This window comes from Pristiophorus japonicus, chromosome 7 (genome assembly GCF_044704955.1).
Source record: "Pristiophorus japonicus isolate sPriJap1 chromosome 7, sPriJap1.hap1, whole genome shotgun sequence".
Classification (NCBI taxonomy): Eukaryota; Metazoa; Chordata; class Chondrichthyes; family Pristiophoridae; genus Pristiophorus; species Pristiophorus japonicus.
In genome coordinates, this window is record NC_091983.1 from 239704087 (window position 1) to 239716873 (window position 12787).

Sequence of the window (12787 nt, forward strand, 5' to 3'; positions counted from 1 at the left end):
CACAGGAGCCCGGTGTAGGGAGCGGGGCACACACACCTCCCATTGTCCTCACGGGGCGGAGTGAGGGGAGGGGCTGGTGCTGGAACGGTTACTTACCTCGACAGCCCCTGTGCCAGTTATATCCGGGCAGGCACCTGTCACACTTGGGCCCTGTCGCCCCCTCCTTACAGTCACAATATCCCATGTCATTACAGCGATGGTGGAGCGAGCCATCAGGGTGACACTCACAGTCTGCAGAAACAAGACAACACACACACTGCACACGGCTGTTCGCAATAAACACAGCGACACAATCTCAGCGACAGGAATGAGTGCGAGCCGGGACAAGGGAGGCTCAGACTGTGGGAGTGAAACAAGTCTCCAACACTTTACAAACAGCTTCAATCCTCCACACACTGACTGCACACGGCCCGTGTTCCACTCCCTGGGGCGACTGCACAGAATTAACGCAGGTTAACAAGGCCAGAAAAAACAAACCAGGTTCATCAATAGAGGATAGAATGCACAAGCACAGAAGTGATGTTAAACTTGTATCGAACCTTGGTTAGACCGCACTTGGAGCACTGGGCACAGTTCTGGTCTCCGTATTATAAAAAGGACATAGAGGCACTGGAGAAGGTACAAAGTAGATTTACAAGGATGATACCAGAACTGAGACATTGTACCTATCAGGAAAGGCTGACCAGGCTGGGGCTCTTTGCTGGGAAAGAGAAGACTGAGGGGTGACCTGATCGAGGTCTTTAAAATTGTGAAGAGGTTTGATAGGGTGGACGTAGAGAAGATGATTCCACTTGTGGGGAGTCAAAAACTAGGGTCATAAATATAAGATCATCACTAATAAATCCAATAGGGAATGGAGGAGAAACTTCTTTATCCAGAGAATGGAACTCACTACCACAAGGATGATTGAGGCAAATAGTATCGATGCATTTAAGGGGAAGCGAAATCAACACATGAGGGCGAAAGGAATAGAAGGATATGCTGATAGGGTGAGATGAAGAGGGGTGGGAGGAGGCTCGTGTGGAGCATAAACACCGGCATGGAGCGGTTGGGCCGAATGGCCTGTTTCAGTGCTGCACATTCTGTGTAATTGTGTGTGTGGAGAATGGGAGGAGATGAGGAAATGGAGAGAGAGGATTGTTGGTGGACACTGTGGGGGAGGGGTAACATTGAGCAGAGGGAAGCAATGCTGCTACGATGCAGGATGGTCATTTACCGAGAGTACAAACTGTCATGTATTCAACTGTCATTGTAACCCATGTATAAGCTGACCTAAGTTGTACACCTTGAGAACACTGACCACAGGGGGCGAACTTGTGGGAGACACTCCTAACCTGGACTTTCCGGTACAAAAGGGGAAGCTCCAACCACCGTCTGTCTCATGAGGTCTTGGTAATAAAGGTAACTGGTCACAGAGTGACCTTCTCTCAAGTATGGGCCTCGTGTGCATTTATACTGTATAGTAAGGACATATTATTGGCAACGAGAAACTGGGATTTAAACCACACGAGCATGGCCACTAGCAGCACAGAAAAGAGGTACTGTGTTGGTGATGATTGGGACGACTTTATTGAGAGACGATAGCTAAGTTTTGTCACTAAGGAATGGTTGGGACAGGATTCAGCCGACAAACGCAGGGCTCATCTCCTGACTGTTTGTGAATCCAGTACGTACTCCCTGATGAAGGACCTTCTAGTGCCAGAGAAGCCGGCGAATAAGACTTTTCAAGAGCTCAATAAGTTGATCGGGGAACACCTTAAACCAGCGAGCAGTATGCACATGGCGAGACACCGGTTTTACATGCACCGGCGGCGAGAAGGGCAAAGCGTTCCAGACTTCGTGGCAGATCTCCGGCGACTGGCGAGCCTATGTAAGTTCCCAGATGCAGGCAGAGTGGAGATGCTGTGAGACTTTTTTGTTCAGGGCATCGGGCACGCTGGGGTTTTCAGGAAACTGATTGAGACCAAAGACTTGACCTTGGAACTGGCGGCTCTGATAGCCCAGACAATTATCTCAGGGGAGGAAGAGATTAGAATGATTTATGGCAAAAATCTTGGCTCAAATGCGGCAAATGACCAAGGAGTCAACATTGTTAACGCAGCATACAGCTCTCTCGGCAGACAAGGGCAATCAGACATGCCCCAGCATGCAGTCGAACCCAAAGGGGGAATTCAACAGAGACAATGGCTAGCTGAACGGCGATTCAGGCCATCGCAATGGACAATGAGCGGCCAGTAATAGGTTCATCAACACCTGTTAATGGTGCGCTTAAGGACAGTTACAGAGACAGTCAGAGACGATCGACTGGTAATGGACCTTTTGTTTTCAACAATGGAGCCTCCAGCTCATGTTGGAGATGTGGAAGCAAACACCCAGCCAGAGCTTGCAGGTATCAGCAATATACCTGCAGAAACTGCAACATCAGCGGTCACTTGGCGCGAATGTGCAGAAAGCCTGCAGCCAGGTTGATGTACGGGCCCGATGTAAGCCCTACGAGGCCAAATGAATACTGGGGGAAATCACTGGAAGCTGAAGTTCAGCGAGTTCAGGTGGAGCACAGATACAGTTCATACACCGGGCGCCACCGATAATGATGAAAGAGCTCCTCAACGGCATCCCAGTATTAATGGAGCTAGACACGGGGGCCAGCCAGTTCCTGATAAGTATCAAACAGTTCGAAAGGTTGTGGGTGTCCTTGGCCAGGAGGCACTGCTACGGACATATACAAAGGAGATCATTCCAGTGCTAGGCAGCGCCATGGTAGCCATGACCCACAAAGCTTTGGAGAACAGGTTGCCACTCTGGATTTTCCCGGGGTACGGTCCCGCACGACTGGGGAGGAGTTGGCTTGCTGTCATGAACTGGAAATGGGCGATGTCAATGCAATTTCTTCTGTGGAGCGAGTATCATTCTCACAGGTCCTGGACAAATTTGAATCATTATTTCAACCCGGCATCGGCACTTTCATGGGGACCAAGATAGTGATTCACATAAACCCGGAAGCCAGGCCAGTATACCGCAAGGCCAGAGCGGTGCCGTACGTGATGCGGGAAAAGATAGAATGCGAATTGGACTGCCTGCTGAGGGAAAGCATCATCTCGCCAGTCGAATTCAGTGACTGGGCGAGCCCGATCGTGCCGGTGCTCAAGGCGGATGGGTTGGTCAGGATATGTGGCGATTACAAGGCCACCATCAATCGGGTATCACTCCATGATCAGTACCCGCTACCGAGAGTGGAGGACCTCTTTGCGACGCTATCCGGTGGCAAACTTTTATCAAAATTGGACCTGACCTCAGCTTACATGACCCAGGAGCTGGCAAGTGAGTCAAAGAAGCTGACCACCATCACGACACACAAGGGGTTGTTTGTGTATAACAGATGTCTGTTCGGGATTCATTCGGCCGCTGCGATCTTTCAGCGAAATATGGAAAGCCTCCTCAAGTCGATTCAAAGGACAGTGGTCTTTCAAGACGACATCCTCATCATGGGTCGCGATATTGAAGAACACCTCCACAACCTGGAGGAGGTGCTATGCAGACTGGACCGGGTAGGGCTGCGACTGAAAAAGGCGAAGTGCGTCTTCTTAGCTCCAGAGGTAGAATTCATGGGGAGGGGGGTAGCAGCAGACGGGATCAGACCTACTGCGTCCAAAACGGAAACGATCTAGAGAGCCGTAACACAATGGAGCTGCGTTCGTTCCTGGGGCTCCTGAACTATTTTGGAACTTTCTTCCCAAATTGAGCATGCTGTTAGAGCCGCTACACGTGCTCCTACGCAACGGTCATGATTGGGTCTGGGGGGACAGCCAGGAAAGGGCTTTTGATAGAGCACGCAATTTGTTGTGCTCTAACAAACTGTTAACATTATATGAGCCGTGTAAGAAACTAATTTTAACAGGTGATGCGTCATCCTATGGGGTCGGGTGTGTGTTGCAGCATGTGAATGCCAATGGTCAGTTACAGCCGGTAGCTTATGCCTCCAGAAGTCTGTCCCAGGCAGAAAGGGGCTACGGGATGGTAGAAAAGGAAGCGCTAGCATGTGTATATGCAGTAAAAAAAAATGCATCAGTATCTGTTTGGCAGGAAATTTGAGCTGGAGACAGATCACAAACCCCTAACGTCCCTTTTGGCCGACAACAAGGCCGTAAATGCGAATGCATCGGCCCGCATACAGAGGTGGGCACTCACGTTAGCCGCCTATGACTACACAATTTGACACAGACCGGGCACTGAAAACTGCGCCGATTCACTCAGCAGGATCCCACTAGCCACCACTGAGGGGGCAGCTGAGCATGATGCTGAGATGGTCATGGCTGTTGAAGATTTCGAAAGCGAAGGCTCACCTGTGACAGCCAATCAGATTAAGGTCTGGACAAATAAAGACCCGCTACTTTCTTGAGTTAAGAAATGTGTCCTGAATGGGGACTGGGCAGCCACGTATGAGGCATGCCCTGAGGAGTTTAAACCATTTCATAGGCGCAAGGATGAACTCTCGATTCAGGCCGATTGCCTACTGTGGGGAAGCCAAGTAATCATGCCCCCAAAGGGCAGTGAGGTGTTTATCAGAGAACTTCACAATGAGCACCCGGGCATTGTCATGATGAAGGCAATTGCCAGGTCATATGTTTGGTCGCCAGGGATAAATGCAGACCTGGAACTTTGTGTTCGCAGATGCAACACGTGTGCTCAGCTGGGCAACACAGCCAGAGAAGCCCCCCTTAGCCCTGGTCCTGGCCCGCCAAGCCATGGTCACGCATCCATGTGGACTACGCAGGTCCTTTCATGGGAAAAATGCTTTTGGTTGTTGAAGACGCTTACTCCAAATGGATTGCGTGGGCCATTTTAAATTCAAGCACATCCTCTGCCACGGTAGTAAGTCTACGGGCAATATTTGCCGCCCATGGTCTACCGAACGTCTTGGTCAGTGACAATGGCCCGTGCTTCACAAGCACTGAATTCCAGGACTTCATGGCAGGCAGTGGAATCAACCATGTCAGAACGGCATCGTTCAAGCCAGCCTCAAACGGCCAGGCGGAACAAGCAGTGCAGATAATCAAACAGGGGATGCTCAGAATCCAAGGGGGTTCCCTACAAAGCTGCTTATCACATCTCCTGTTGAAAATAGATCATGACCACACTCGCTCACAGGGATTCCACCTGCAGAGCTGCTAATGCAAAGGGCGCTCAAAACCAGGTTATCCTTATACAACTGCTATGAAAGAAATTGTTGAGAGCAGGCGTCAGTCACAATGTGACTATCATGACAGGAATGCGAGGGCACGATGTATTGTTGTCAATTACCCTGTTTTTGTCCTTAATTACGCTGCAGGGTCCAAATGGCTTGCAGGCACTGTGATTGCCAAAGAGGGGAATAGGGTTTTGGTAGTTAAACTTACCAATGGAGAAATCTGCCGCAAACACGTGGATCAAACTAAAAGGAGGTTCAGCAACCCCATAGAAGAAGCTGAGGAAGAACACGACGTAGAGTTTACTCCACCACATGTGACCGAACACCGGAACCAAGTGGAGGAGAGCCCAGTCACTGTGGGCAGTCCGGACAGGCCTTAGGCACTGCAAACAGCAGACACTCAGGCCAGCGCCCAACAACCAGAGCCCCAACTCAGGCACTCTACAAGGGAGCATCAACCACCAGAGAGACATAACCTGCGATCCCAATAAGACTTTGGGGGGGAGGTGATGTCATGTATTCAACTGTCATTGTGACCCATGTATAAGCTGACCTAAGTTGTACACCTTGAGAACACTGACCACAGGGGGCGAACTTGTGGGAGACACTCCTAACCTGGACTTTCCGGTATAAAAGGGGAAGCTCCACCCACCGTCTGTCTCTTGAGGTCTTGGTAATAAAGGTAACTGGTCACAGAGTGACCTTCTCTCAAGTATGGGCCTCGTGTGCATTTATACTGTATAGTAAGGACATATTACAAACAACATACAAATTCCTGAAAAACAATGGAGACAGGGAGGCAACGATTATATCGTCAAAACGCAGAGCTTTCAATTTACCTCAACACAGCCTGGGCCAGGCCTCATCGCTGGGAAAGGGTGGACCCAGGCCTCATCGCTAGGGAAAGTCTGGGCAGGGCCTCATCGCTAGGGAAAGCCTGATCCAGGCCTCATCGCTGGGGAAAGATTGGGTCGGAGTCTACTCACTGGGGAAAGGTTGGGTGGGAGTCTACTCACTGAGGAAAGGTTTGGTCGGGGCCTAGTCACTGGGGAAAGGTTGGGTCGGGGCCTCGTCACTGGGGAAAGGTTGGGTCGGGGCCTAGTCACTGGGGAAAGGTTGGGTCGGGGCCTAGTCACTGGGGAAAGGTTGGGTCGGGGCCTAGTCACTGGGGAAAGGTTGGGTCGGGGCCTAGTCACTGGGGAAAGGTTGAGTCGGAGCCTACTCACTGGGGAAAGGTTGGGTCGGGGCCTCGTCACTGGGAAAAGGTTGGGTCGGGGCCTAGTCACTGGGGAAAGGTTGGGTCGGGGCCTAGTCACTGGGGAAAGGTTGGGTCAGGGCCTAGTCACTGGGGAAAGGTTGGGTCGGGGCCTAGTCACTGGGGAAAGGTTGAGTCGGGGCCTAGTCACTGGGGAAAGGTTGGGTCGGGGCCTAGTCACTGGGGAAAGGTTGAGTCGGGACCTAGTCACTGGGGAAAGGTTGGGTCGGGGCCTAGTCACTGGGGAAAGGTTGAGTCGGGGCCTAGTCACTGAGGAAAGGTTGAGTCGGGGCCTACTCACTGGGGAAAGGTTGGGTCGGGGTCTAGTCACTGGGGAAAGGTTGGGTCGCGGTCTAGTCACTGGGGAAAGGTTGGGTCGGGGTCTAGTCACTGGGGAAAGGTTGGGTCGGGGTCTAGTCACTGGGGAAAGGTTGGGTCAGGGCCTGGTCACTGGGGAAAGATTGGGTCGGGGTCTAGTCACTGGGAAAGGTTGGGTCGGAGTCTAGTCACTGGGGAAAGGTTGGGTCAGGGCCTGGTCACTGGGGAAAGGTTGGGTCGGGGCCTAGTCACTGGGGAAAGGTTGAGTCGGGGCCTAGTCACTGAGGAAAGGTTGAGTCGGGGCCTACTCACTGGGGAAAGGTTGGGTCGGGGTCTAGTCACTGGGGAAAGGTTGGGTCGCGGTCTAGTCACTGGGGAAAGGTTGGGTCGGGGTCTAGTCACTGGGGAAAGGTTGGGTCGGGGTCTAGTCACTGGGGAAAGGTTGGGTCAGGGCCTGGTCACTGGGGAAAGATTGGGTCGGGGTCTAGTCACTGGGGAAAGGTTGGGTCGGGGTCGAGTCACTGGGGAAAGGTTGGGTCGGGGTCTAGTCACTGGGGAAAGGTTGAGTCGGGGTCTAGTCACTGGGGAAATGTTGGATTGAGGCTGGTCACTGGGGAAAGAGGGGCTGATTTCCGACGCGCTTTGCTCAGCCCTATTGAAGGTATTTTCTTTGTTTCTTTATCTTGTTTTGGGCTGAAAGCAGAAGGATGAAAGAAGGAGAGAGCAGAGATTGTAACAGGAACTGACCGAGGCAAACGTTGTGGTGGTCCAGCTGTGCTGAAGGGTTTCGGTGGTAGCCCAGCCGACATAACTGGCAGTGTCGGCCTCTAGTGTTGTGCTTACAGCTCACGCAAATGGCGGTGGTGAGCAGCTCGAGGTAACTGCACCGGTTCGAATGGCCGAAGCATTCGCAGGCTTGCAGGGAAAAGACAGAGAGTGTAGACGGGACACAGACAGTTTGCAGACTGCGAGAGGGTCACATGCTGCAGGAATGAGAGGTGGGGAGGAAATGGCAGGAATGGGAGGGTGGGAGGGAACACTGAGGCTTTTAGCAGTGAGGGGAGAAAATCAGACTCCTGGCTAGTTACGGTTTGCATTGAATCAGGCAGATGGCAATGGATGGTCCCAATCCTGGGTTTATAGATTCTGTGCCGGGTTTTACACAGCGCTGCCAAGTTAGGAGCCTTTCAACTGTGGCTCAGTGGGCAGCACGCTCACCTCTGAGTCAGAAGGTCATCGGTTCAAGTCCCATTCCAGAGACTTGAGCCCATAATCCAGACTGACGCTCCCAGTGCAGTACTGAGGAAGTGGTGCACTGTCGGAGGGGCAGTTCTGAGGGAGCGCTGCAGTGTCGGAGGGGCAGTTCTGAGGGAGCACTGTGCTGTTGGAGGGGCAGGACTGAGGGAGTGCTGCACTGTCGGAGGGGTAGTACTGAGAGAGCGCTGCACTTTCGGATGGGCAGTAGTGAGGGATTGCTGCACTGATGGAGGGGCAGTACTGAGGGAGTGCTGCACTATGTGAGGGGGAATACTGAGGGAATGCTGCACTGTGTGAGGGGGAGTACTGAGGGATTGCTGCACTGTGTGAGGGGCAGTACTGAGGGAGTGCTGCACTGTGTGAGGGGGAATACTGAGGGAATTCTGCACTGCAGGAGTGGTAGTACTGAGGGATTGCTGCACTGACAGAGGGGCAGTACTGAGGGAGTGCTGCACTGCCGGAGTGGTAGTACTGAGGGAACACTGCACTGTGTGAGGGGCGGTACTGAGGGATTGCTGCACTGCCGGAGGGGCAGTCCTGAAGGAACAATATATAAATGCAAATCCTTGCTTTCTCCTGTGCTCTGAGCCAGTCGCGGTGTTTGAGAGCTCCTACCTTGCTCTGGGGTCATGACCTCTCGTGATGAGATTCTTGGCCGTGTGCGACCGAGCTTTGGGTCAGCTGCATGTGTCAGGAGAAATCAGCAATTATTAATCCCAGCTGGAGAACACGCGTTCTGAACAGAACATCTGTACTGTGCGCACACACATCGAGTGGAGACTGTCCGGGATTGCAAGAGTGTCCGAGAGACAAGCAAACAGACATTTCCATCTCCGCTACACCGCCAATCAGACAGAAACTCACACCGAGACTCGGGAGGAGATGTTAGGACAGGTGACCAAAAGCTCGGTCAAAGTGATAGGTTTTAAGGAGATTCTTAAAGGAGCAGAGAGAGGTGGTGTGGAGAGGTTTAGGGAGGGAATTCCAGAGCTTCGGGCCCAGGCAGCTGGAGGCTTGGGAAGGCGGTAGGGATGGAGGAGGTTACAGATATAGGGAGGGTTGTAGGGTGGGAGGGGGTTATAGAGATAGGGAGGGTTGTAGGGTGGGAGGGGGTTATAGAGATAGGGAGGGGTGCAGGGTGGGAGGGGGTTATAGAGATAAGGAGGGCTGTCGGGTGAGAGGGATTTACTGAGATAGGGAGGGGTGCAGGGTGGGAGGGGGTTATAGAGATTTGGAGGGGTGTAGGGTGTGAGGCTTTACTGATAGGGAGGGGTGGGGCCACGGAGGGATTTGAACGCGAGGATGAGAATTATAAATTGGAGGTGTTGCTGGACCGGGAGCCAATATCGGATCAATCAATCACTTCCCCGGGTCTACTCACTGCCCGGGCTGTCGCTCGAAGTGGATCGATGGATAATTAGTGGGAATCTGGTCCGCGGAGAGATGATTAAATGGGGTGAGGCCGTGACAGACTGTTATTGTGGGATTTCGGTACATTCGAGTGGGTTGAGGGTTTGAAAGGCAAACTGTGTAATGCCGGATGTGACGGAGTCTCCCTGTTATTATTCAGTGTGACTGAACACAGCAACAACTCACTCAGTAATTCAGCAGAAAATGGAGATTCTTCGCCAGACATTAGAACTGGTTTGTCTTTAGTTCAGTTTGTGTCGGTGATGAAGGTTTTGAGTATCGGTTCTGGCTGTACCTGGGCAGGAAAGGAGCAGGTTTGGGGTCAAAGTGTAACGTTTCACAGACCCCCAGTCTCGGTCAGTGTGGGGAGTTATGGTCACTCCCGGTCAGTGTGGGGAGTTTTGGTCACTCCCGGTCAGTGTGGGGAGTTATGGTCACTCCCGGTCAGTGTGGGGAGTTATGGTCACTCTTGGTCAGTGTGGGGAGTTATGGTCACTCCTGGTCAGTGTGGGGAGTTATGGTCACTCCTGGTCAGTGTGGAGAGTTGAGGACACTCCCGGTCAGTATGGGAAGTTATGGTCACTCCTGGTCAGTGTGGAGAGTTATGGTCACTCCCGGTCAGTGTGGGAAGTTATGGTCACTCCCGGTCAGTGTGGGGAGTTATGGTCACTCTGATCCCGGTCAGTCTGGGTGTTGGTTTAGGGTTGCGATATGGCGGATGGTTTGGAATGACATGGACAGCATACGAAGGGTTAAATAAACGGGAACAAGTTGATGTAAGATCCAGGAACAAAGGGGAACAAATTAAGGACGAGACACTCACCCAGTTCCCATTCCTGCATCTGGGATAACGGGATTACAACAGGTCCCCATTGATCTCGGCCTCAGCCACCATATGGCTTTCTACAAATCTTCCCTGCACTTCCCACTGAACGTTCTCACTGAGACACAGTTAAGAAGCATTTTCGTCTCAGTTAAGATGTGCGTCGTATATATTACATCTTCCCTGCTTTATATCTGCTGCACTGCTCGAGGAGATTATACTTTACTGCATAGATACACGGGCAAGCAGACTCCTGATCCCAGCCCTGTTCATACCTAACCTGCCTCACACCTTCATCTGTTCACAATCAGCCCCTGCTCACACTCAATCCCTGCTCACACCTACACCTGTTCCTCGCTCACTGAGCGACAAGGGAGGTTTGAGGGAAGCGGATCATTCCCAATACAGAAATGAGCTCTGGGTCAGCAACTCATAGGTCAGAGAGCGTAGGTCCTACTTACGGCCACTCGCCACGGAGGGGTCAGGGAGGCCTGGAGAGGGAAATGGAAACAAACAGAGTTAGAGAGACATCTGATTAAATATACTAATCGATAAACACATTAACACAACCCATCACACGTTGTGTTCATCAGATCGACGTCACTCAAACTCACAAACAAGGAACTGATAGGGGATTGGCGTGCTGCATTCTCTGAGAGCTCACACCAGCCCTGTGTGAGACCAGGTAGAGTTGCTAAAGTGCTCCCGTAAGGTGAGTGTGAGAGTAGTACGTGGGGACGCTCCCACTACGTGCGATTAGTGTGTAAGTACGCAGGGTTAATACGTAAGGGCAACAGTGGTCACACACACCCCTCCCCCATTGCCCAGTCAGCTCACTATCTGGATATTGATCTCGGGACATTCCACACACAGCAGGCCACAGATGTCCCTCACAACCTTCACTTCCTGATCTGCTTCAGATATTGATTACACAGAGGCTTATTCTCCTCTCATCTTCCCCAGCTGTTCCCCAGATGTTCATCCAGCTGTGAACATTCCATTCTCACATCAGTCTGCACCTCACTGCTGGCTCTGTATCTGTGGGTGTCCGGAGTGAGGTTTCAGCAAATTCAACCCCTGCTATTACAAACTCACCCTCTACATAATGCCAGCGATCCCCCTCGCTCACTGACCCCGACATTACATTGATAGAGGGCTTCAAAATGAGGAAGGGTTTTGATGGAGTAAATAAGGAGAAACTGTTTGTAAGGGCAGGAGGGTGGGTAACCCAAGGACACAGATTGAAGGTGATTGGCCAAAGACCCAGAGGGAGATGAGGATTATTTTTACGCAGCGAGTTGTTGTGATCTGGAATGCGCTGCCTGAAAGGGCGGTGGGAGCAGATTCAATTGTAACTTTCAAAAGGGAGTTGGATAAATACTTGAAAAGGCAACATTTGCAGGTCCATGGGGAAAGAGCGGGGAGTGGGACTAATTGGATAATCTTTCTTTCATTTTTATTTCCTTCTCTATATCTCTTCCATTCTCTTTCTCACTTTCCTTTTCTCTCTCTTTTCTTCTCCCTTACTTTCCATCTCTCATTCTCAGTTACATACTCTGCTTCTCTCTCTCCCTCTTTCTCACATTCTCTATTTCTCTGTTTCCCACTTTCTCACTTTTCATTTGTTCTCTTTCATTCTTTACTTCTCTCTTTCTCTCTCTACACACCCCTCTCTCTCTCCCTCCATCTCTCATTCTCTCTCTACACACCCCTCTCTCTCCCTCCATCTCTCTTTCTCTCTCTACACACCCCTCTCTCTCCCTCCATCTCTCTTTCTCTCTCTACACACCCCTCTCTCTCTCTCTCCATCTCTCTTTCTCTCTCCACACGCCCCTCTCTCTCTCCCTCCATCTTTCTTTCTCTCTCTACACACCCCTCCCGCTCTCTCCCTCCCTCCTTCTCTCTTTCTCTCTCTACACACCCCTCTCCCTCTCCCTCTCTCTACACACCCCTCTCTCTCTCCGTCTCTTTCTCTCTCTACACACCCCTCTCTCTCCCTCCGTCTCTCTTTCTCTCTCTACACACCCCTCTCTCTCTCCCTCCGTCTCTCTTTCTCTCTCTACACACCCCTCTTTCTCTCTCTACACTCCCCTCTCTCCCTCCGTCTCTCTTTCTCTCTCTACACACCCCTCTCTCTCTCCCTCCCTCTCGCTTTCTCTCTCTACACACCTCTCTCTCTCCCTCCGTCTCTCTTTCTCTCCCCCTCCCTCCCACTTTCTCATCCCCCCTGTTCGCTCCCTCCCTCTGCCCTCCTCTCATCTCTCCCCTTGAATATGCACAGATTGGGCAAGCCAAACTGGAAGCAATACGGTGGAGGAGGTTTCCTTGAGTGCATAAGGGATGGTTTTCTAGACCAATATGTTGAGGAACCAACTAGGGGGGAGGCCATCTTAGACTGGGTGTTGTGTAATGAGAGAGGATTAATTAGCAATCTCATTGTGCGAGGCCCCTTGGGGAAGAGTGACCATAATATGGTGGAATTCTGCATTAGGATGGAGAATGAAACAGTAAATTCAGAGACCATGGTCCAGAACTT